Source organism: Hippichthys cyanospilos, chromosome 15 (genome assembly GCF_059441005.1).
Source record: "Hippichthys cyanospilos isolate Australia breed blue-spotted pipefish chromosome 15, RoL_Hcya_1.0, whole genome shotgun sequence".
In the NCBI taxonomy this organism is placed as follows: domain Eukaryota; kingdom Metazoa; phylum Chordata; class Actinopteri; order Syngnathiformes; family Syngnathidae; genus Hippichthys; species Hippichthys cyanospilos.
Genome location: NC_142383.1, coordinates 363,663 through 372,875, shown reverse-complemented (window position 1 = coordinate 372,875; position 9,213 = coordinate 363,663). Strand labels below are relative to the sequence as shown.

Genomic DNA, 9,213 nt, shown 5'->3' with positions numbered 1-9,213 from the left:
TTTGAGTTCATTTAGTCAAACAGGCATTTCACAGTACATAAAAGTATAAAAAATGAGATTTTTGTCCGCCACTGGGTGGCGCTGTAAATGATTTGAAAGTTTATCACATAGCTGTATTACTGCATTACGTTTAAAGTCCCAGGAAAGTTTCAGATGGTTTGAAGCTGTCATAGCTGAGTTATTAAGATTTTTGTCACTCTTGGCAAAGGAAGTATTAAACATAATTTGAAGCTCCGCCCCCATCTTTTATGTCAAGAGATCTTCCTGATATTTGGACTATGTGTGCCCCTCAGTTGGATAATGATTCATGCCAAAGTTGAAGGTAATGGGGTGAATCGTTTAAGAGAAAAAGGCACTAGGTTGAGACCAGCTAATGTCTAAGAATGGGACAAAACTGCACATTAAAAAAAATCATAACAATTTTTCTGTACATCCTAGCACATCACTTCTATTGACTTTTTTGTAGGTCTTACAATCCTTCATTTGCCTACAAAGTTTCATAGCTGTAGGTCAAACCAAACAGGATTGACTGTAATCTTTCGACTAATGACATTTTTTGCAGCCACTAGGTGGCGCTAGCTTTAAACTGGAATATATTTTTGTCGATATGTTCAGGAGAATATTTTCATCCAATGTGTGAAATTGTGAGAAGATCAGAGCATCTAGGTCAAATTACAGCAACTTTTACTGGACAGATAAAGCTTCGGAATGAAAATGGTCATAGAGGCCACGCCCATTATCGAAACTTAGTAAAATTTGGTGGAGGTCAGCAAGGCTGTCTAGAGGCTATTCAGACTTAATTTCAGCGATATTACTTTAAAGGGCTCAGCTAAACACTTAAAAACGTTTAAAAAATGCTCTATTTTTGGCTGCCACTAGGTGGCGCTCGCACTATAACAAAAAATACGTTGTTAGGTGTATTCCGCATTGGAAACCCATCAAATATATGAAGTTTAGAAAAGATAAGACCATCTGGGACCAAACACAGCAACTTTGTTCGTTTTGGCGAGACATCAGACTGACATTTTTGTTTGCCACTAGATGGCCTTATAAGCAATTGAATATTTTTTTAAACACTTGTGTTAAGGGCTTGAGTCTCCATGTGTCTGTGAAGTTTCAGATTTTTCTAAGCTTGTAAAGCTGAGTTATAAAGGTTTGTTTCACATGTGGCAAAGTAATCATCAAAGGCATAATATAAAGCCCCGCCCCCAACATATTTGTTGGCGGATCGTCACAAAAATTTGAACAATTGTGCCTGACAGTCAGATAAAACATCACAGCAAATTTGAAGTCGATCGGGTCAAGCGTTTGGGAGAAAAAAGGAGCAGTTCGGGACCTGCAAATGAGCAAAAACGGGCCAAAAGTGCACATTCAAAAATTCATAACTCTCTTTCTGTACATCTGAGCATATGGCTCACGCTGACTTTTTTGTAGGGCTCGAGGTCCTACATAAGGCTACAAATTTTTGTAGCTGTAGGTCAAACGAGCCGGGAGTGAGAGGCTATTTTCCACTCATAAGGCCATTTTGGGGCCAATTACAGCCACTTCTTTCGTTTTGGCGAGTCATCTGACTTTGAAGTGGCGTGCAGACCACGCCCATTATCGAAAAGTCATAAAATTTAAAAATCTTGATATTCCATGTCTTAATGATATTCTGACCAATTTTCACTTGTTTTACTCAAACAGACTGAGCACAATACATGAAAGTGTAAAAAATGACATTTTAATCAACCACTAGGCGGCGCAAGTAGGTATTTAAAAAAACTTTTTTTAAAGGTGTTAAAGACATAAGTTTCCATGTGTCTATGAAGTTTTAGATTTTTTTAAGCTAGTACATCAAAGTTATTAAGCTTTTTGTCCCTCTTGGCGAAGGAAAAATTGAACACATAATTTGAAGCCACGCCCCTATCATATATGTCAGCGGATCTGCACCAAATTTAGCCCACTTGTGCCCCTATGTGTGAATATGAACAACAGCAAATTTGAAGGCGATTGAGTAAAGCGTTTAGGAGTAACAAGGAGCAGTTTGGGACCTGCAAACGTGCAAAAATGGGCCAAAAATGCACATTCAAAAATTCATAACTCTTTTTCTGTACATCTGAGCACATGGCTCGCGCTGACTTTTTTGTAGGTCTCTAGGCCCTTCATATGCCTAAAAATTTTCGTAGCTCTAGGTCAAACGGGCCGGGACCAGGTGCACTTTTTCAACCTTAGGTGGCGCTGCAGAGCAATTTTTTTTGCATTCTTTTGAGAAACACAAAAATATCCAATTTTTCACCGGGCCCGACAAATGTGCAAATTTTGGTGACTTTTCGTGCTTGTTTAGGCCCTAAAAAATGGAAAAGCGCTGCACAGTAAATAATAATAATAATAATAATAATAATAATAATAATCCGGTGAAAAACAAGAGGGCTCTCGCAGCGGTAGCTGCTCGGGCCCTAATAATAATAAGAACTAGAGCTGCAAGCAGCTATAAAGGGCCCTCGCAGACCTGTGCACGTTGAGGTATGAACAGGTCGGGGTATGAACAAGGACTATGAATGATGAAATAGTAGTTGTATATCACTTCATTGCAGGACTCTTTCCAAATATGTAAAATTTAGACAAGGTGGGACAATGTGGGTGGAGTTACTGCAGCTTTTATTGTTCCAATTTTGTGACTTTCAATGCCATATAGGCCACAGCCACTGTCGAAACATCGTACTGATTTGTGGAGGGCATAAGGCATGGCCACTGGCTTTTCGGAAAACATTTAAGGGATATCACTTCAAGGGGCTCAGCAGAGTACATAAAAACATTAAGGATTTGCTATATTTTTTGCTGCCATTAGGTGGCGCTCGTACTATGATAAAAATAGGCTTGTAGGTGTGTTTCACATTGGACTCCCATCCCATATATGAAGTTTTGCAAACATCAGATCATCTAGGTCCAATTACAGCAACTTTTACCGTTTTGGCGAGACATCAGACTTTGAGTTTGCATAGAGGCCACGCCCTTTAATGAAAAGTCATATAAGTTGAGAACCTTAATGTTCCAATGTGTCATAGCTTTTCTGACCATTTTTGAGTTCATTTAGTCAAACAGGCATTTCAGAGTACATAAAAGTATAAAAAATGAGATTTTTGTCCGCCACTGGGTGGCGCTGTAAATGATTTGAAAGTTTATCACATAGCTGTATTATTGCATGACTTTTAAAGGCCCAGGAAAGTTTCAGATGGTTTGAAGCTGTCATAGCTGAGTTAATAATATTTTTGTCACTCTTGGCGAAGGAAATATTAAACATAATTTGAAGCTCCGCCCCCATCTTTTATGTCAAGAGATCTTCACGATATTTGGACTATGTGTGCCCCTCAGTTGGATAATGATTCATGCCAAAGTTGAAGGTAATGGGGTGAATCGTTTAAGAGAAAAAGGCACTAGTTTGAGACCAGCTAATGTCTAAGAATGGGACAAAACTGCACATTAAAAAAATTCATAACAATTTTTCTGTACATCCTAGCACATCACTTCTATTGACTTTTTTGTAGGCCTTGCAGTCCTTCATTTGCCTACAAATTTTCATAGCTGTAGGTCAAACCAAACAGGATTGACTGTAATCTTTCGACTAATGACATTTTTTGCAGCCACTAGGTGGCGCTAGCTTTAAACTGGAATATATTTTTGTCGATATGTTCAGGAGAATATGTTCATCCAATGTGTGAAATTGTGAGAAGATCAGATCATCTGGGTCAAATTACAGCAACTTTTACTGGACAGATAAAGCTTCGGAATGAAAATGGTCGTAGAGACCACGCCCATTATCGAAACTTCGTAAAATTTGGTGGAGGTCAGCAGGGCTGTCTAGAGGCTTTTCAGACTTAATTTCAGCGATATTACATCAAAGGGCTCAGCTAAACACATAAAAACGTTTAAAAAATGCTATATTTTTGGCTGCCACTAGGTGGCGCTCGCACTATAACAAAAAATACGTTGATAGGTGTATTCCGCATTGGAAACCCATCAAATATATGAAGTTTAGAAAAGATAAGACCATCTGGGACCAAACACAGCAACTTTGTTCGTTTTGGCGAGACATCAGACTGACATTTTTGTTTGCCACTAGATGGCCTTATAAGCAATTGAAGATTTTTTTAAACACTTGTGTTAAGGGCTTAAGTCTTCATGTGTATGTGAAGTTTCAGATTTTTCTAAGCTTGTAAAGCTGAGTTATAAAGGTTTGTTTCACATGTGGCAAAGTAATCATCAAAGGCATAATATGAAGCCCCGCCCCCAACATATTTGATGGCGGATCATCCCGAAAATTTGAACAATTGTGCCTCACAGTCAGATCAAACATCACAGCAAATTTGAAGTCGATCGGGTCAAGCGTTTGGGAGAAAAAAGGAGCAGTTCGGGACCTGCAAATGAGCAGAAACGGGCCAAAAGTGCACATTCAAAAATTCATAACTCTCTTTCTGTACATCTGAGCATATGGCTCACGCTGACTTTTTTGTAGGGCGCGAGGTCCTACATAAGGCTACAAATTTTTGTAGCTCTAGGTCAAATGGGCCGGGAGTAAGAGGCTATTTTCCACTCATAAGGCCATTTTGGGGCCAATTACAGCCACTTTTTTCGTTTTGGCGAGTCATCTGACTTTGAAGTGGCGTGCAGACCACGCCCTTTATCGAAAAGTCATAAAATTTTAAAATCTTAATATTCCATGTCTTAATGATATTCTGACCAATTTTCACTTGTTTTACTCAAACAGACTGAGCACAATACATGAGAGTGTAAAAAATGACATTTTAATCAACCACTAGGCGGCGCTAGTAGGTATTTAAAAAAACTTTTTTTAAAGGTGTTAAAGACATAAGTGTTCATGTGTCTATGAAGTTTTAGATTTTTTTAAGGTAGTACATCAAAGTTATTAAGGTTTTTGTCCCTCTTGGCGAAGGAAAAATTGAACACATTATTTGAAGCCACGCCCCTATCATATATGTCAGCGGATCTGCACCAAATTTCGCCCACTTGTGCCCCTATGTGTGAATATGGACCACAGCAAATTTGAAGGTGATTGAGTAAAGCGTTTAGGAGAAACAAGGAGCAGTTTGGGACCTGCAAACGTGCAAAAATGGGCCAAAAATGCACATTCAAAAATTCATAACTCTTTTTCTGTACATCTGAGCACATGGCTCGCGCTGACTTTTTTGTAGGTCTCTAGGTCCTACATATGCCTAAAAATTTTCGTAGCTCTAGGTCAAACGGGCCGGGACCAGGTGCACTTTTTCGACCTTAGGTGGCGCTGCAGAGCCATTTTTTTTGCGTTGTTTTGGGAAACACAAAAATATCCAATTTTTCACCGGGCCCGACAAATGTGCAAATTTTGGTGACTTTTCGTGCATGTTTAGGCCCTCAAAAATGGAAAAGCGCTGCACAGTAAATAATAATAATAATAATAATAATAATAATAATAATAATCTGGAGAAAAACAAGAGGGCTCTCGCAGCGGTAGCTGCTCGGGCCCTAATAATAATAATCTGGAGAAAAACAAGAGGGCTCTCGCAGCGGTAGCTGCTCGGGCCCTAACTAGAGCTGCAAGCAGCTATAAAGGGCCCTCGCAGACCTGTGCACGTTGGGGTATGAACAGGTCGGGCTATGAACAAGGACTATGAATGATGAAAAATTAGTTGTAGATCCCTTCAGTGCAGGACTATTACCAAATATGTAAAATTTAGACAAGGTGGGACAATGTGGGTGGAGTTACTGCAGCTTTTATTGTTCCAATTTTGTGACTTTCAATGCCATATAGGCCACAGCCACTGTCGAAACATCGTACTGATTTGTGGAGGGCATAAGGCATGGCCACTGGCTTTTCAGAAAACATTTAAGGGATATCACTTCAAGGGGCTCAGCAGAGTACATAAAAACGTTAAGGATTTGCTATATTATTTTCTGCCACTAGGTGGCGCTCGTACTATGATAAAAAATAGGCTTGTAGTTGTGTTTCACATTGGACTCCCATCCCATATACGAAGTTTTAAAAATATCAGATCGTCTAGGTCCAATTACAGCAACTTTTACCGTTTTCGCGAGACATCGAATTTTGAGTTGGCATAGAGGCCACGCCCTTCATTGAAAAGTCATAAAAGTTGAGAACCTTAATGTTCCAATGTGTCATAGCTTTTCTGACCATTTTTGAGTTCATTTAGTCAAACAGGCATTTCACAGTACATAAAAGTATAAAAAATGAGATGTTAGTCCGCCACTGGGTGGCGCTGTAAATGATTTGAAAGTTTATCACATAGCTGTATTATTGCATGACTTTTAAAGTCCCAGGAAAGTTTCAGATGTTTTGAAGTTGTCATAGCTGAGTTATTAAGATTTTTGTCACTCATGGCGAAGGAAGTATTAAACATAATTTGAAGCTCCGCCCCCATCTTTTATGTCAAGAGATCCTCACGATATTTGGACTATGTGTGCCCCTCAGTTGGATAATGATTCATGCCAAAGTTGAAGGTAATGGGGTTAATCGTTTAAGAGAAAAAGGCACTAGTTTGAGACCATCTAATGCAGGCATGTCAAACTCAGTTTGGCTCTGGGGCCGGATCCAGACTTTCTGTTCTCAGGTGGGCCGGATCAGTAAAAGAATGTCAACTCCAAATATTTAGCTTTGTTTTTCAGTACTATGCTTTATCATTCAGCCTACATTTGTAGCCTACCCTACATATTATAATCATGGATGACAAGGGATCTTTTCTAAGCACAACACATTTATTCACAAACAATGGAAAAAAAATGATTTTCATGTTTGGCATTGAATGTGTTAACAACTGGTTTATTTTAACAGTTGAGTGAATGCAGTTTTACACCTGAACCAACTCACCACACTAAACAAACTCAAGTGGGAGCTATGAAAAAAATATTTTTGCCTTAATTGTCATACTGCTTTGAAATAAATAAAAAAGAAATACAAAATAAAAGTTTTAGCAGTGCATGGGCAGTAAGATACTACATCAGATCAAACTACTAGGCTGGGCCTACTGAAGCTGAGAATATACTGCACAATATTAATTGTCTTTAATATGAAACCAGATTCATCTTATTTTCAATGATCTGTATTCATGAGTGCAAACAAATGTCGTGTCATCACACTTTTTTTCTCTCTCTCACTGCACTCCTGCAGTCTACGTGCTGCTGCTGGTTCCTGAAACTTGGCATCTTTTTGCCTTTACAAGTGCGTCGATATCAGGTGTCAAATCCTGAGTAGCAGCACATTTAACAATGTCATTCAAGTGTTTATTTGTTAACCTTGAGCGCTGCTTTGTTTTATTATTGTTCATCACGGAGAACACCTGTTCACAAAGATAAGTAGTCCCAAACATGGAGAGAACCTTTGCAGCCATGGCTGTTAATTTGGGGTAACCTAGCACAAGATACTGATAAAACGTATCCAATCCCACGGACCCAAATTTATCCTTCATAGCGGAATCGCACTGCAAGTCAATAAGCTCGAGCTGAATGTCAGCTGGCACATCAGAAGGCTTCACTGTAAATGGCGAGCGAAAAAAGCCAAATTTGTTCTCAAGTTCACTGAAAACCTGAAACCTCTGCTCAAACTCTCGCAGCAAATCTGTTATTTTGTCTTTATATTTATCCAAATCGTTATCGGGACGGTCCGGTGCCTTCGGACGCACAGCTGTGAGACAAGAGAAGTGCGTGGTGTCACCGCTGGATAGCTGCGTCTCCCACAGTGACAGTTTCATCTTGAACGCACTTATGCTGTCGTAATATTGAGTTACAACTCTGTTACGGCCCTGCAATGTAGTGTTAAGTGTATTCAAGTGTTGTGTAATATCAACCATGAAGGCAAGATCCTGCACCCATTCCTTGCATTTAAGTTCCTTTACTGGGCGTCCCTTCTTCTCCGTGAACTGTCCAATTTCGCCTCGTAGCTCAAAGAAGCGCTTGAGTACTGCACCTCTGCTTAACCAGCGCACATCAGTGTGGTATGGTAGGCCAGCACGAATGTCATTATCACTGAGAAATGAGTCAAACTGGCGGTGATTTAGACCACGAGCTCTGATGAAATTGACAGTTTTCACAACCACGCTCATAACATGGTCCATTTGGAGTGTTTTGCAACATAACGCCTCCTGGTGCAAAATGCAGTGAAATGCCCAAAACTCTTGTCCTCCATTTGCGGTCTGTACTTTGTCACGGAATTTTGTGGCAACGCCTGCCTTTCTCCCCACCATTGATGGCGCACCGTCGGTCGCCAGGCTCACGGCACGGGACCAGTCCACTCCCACTTTGTCCAGCGCTCCAACGAGAGCACTGAAAATGTCATCTGCTGTTGTGGTGTCATTCATGGGCACCAATTCAAGCAGCTCCTCTGTGATGGTCAAAGTTTCATCAACACCTCTAATGAATATTGCCAGTTGAGCAATATCTGTGACATTGGTGCTCTCATCTATTGCAATTGAAAATGCGAAAAATGATTTGATTTTTTCTTTCAATTGGCTGCTCAAGTCACTTGAGAGTTCTGTCACCCGATCTGCGACAGTGTTCCTCGTTAGACTAATATTGGCAAAGGCAGGTCTCTTTTCAGGGCACACGACTTCTGCAGCCTTCAGCATGCATGTTTTTACAAACTCACCATCAGAAAATGGCTTGGATGCCTGCACCAGCTCGTTGGCAATAATGTAGCTGGCTCTTACAGCCCCATCAGCAATATCGCGGCTCCGTGTAAAAGCAGACTGCTGTTTCTTCAGACCAGCGACCAATTTGTTTATCTCGTCTTTCCTTATTTGTCCTTTCAAGTGGTCATACTTGTCTTTATGATGAGTCTCGTAGTGGCGCCGAATATTAAACTCTTTGAACACTGCAACTTGCTGATTACATACCAAGCACACTGGTTTTGCATTCACTTCTGTGAATAAATAATTCTCAGTCCATTTTTCCTGAAAAACCCTGCACCCTCCGTGTCCACTTTTCTTTTTTTTGACAGTGCCATTTTGGGAAGGGTGTGTTGACCGATAACTTATTTAGTAGTGGTGAATGGTGAAGCAAGATTGCCGGTTCATTTTTAGTTGGACACATCACGTTGTGAATGTTTATTTCCTGGTACTAACTCGTGTCAGTGCCGCATGCTGGACGTGAGCTCTTTTACACATTTACTGCCCCCTAGCGGCCAGAGGGAGCATTTGGTTTGTATTTATTTTAAAAAATCATAAC

At 40.2% G+C, this 9,213-nt stretch overlaps 1 pseudogene; it reads right to left on the bottom strand.

Annotated features, from left to right (window-relative positions):
• Positions 1-6,901: 6,901 nt before the first annotated feature.
• LOC148411279 (general transcription factor II-I repeat domain-containing protein 2A pseudogene) lies at positions 6,902-8,992 on the bottom strand (annotated as a pseudogene).
• Between the last annotated feature and the right edge of the window lie 221 nt (positions 8,993-9,213).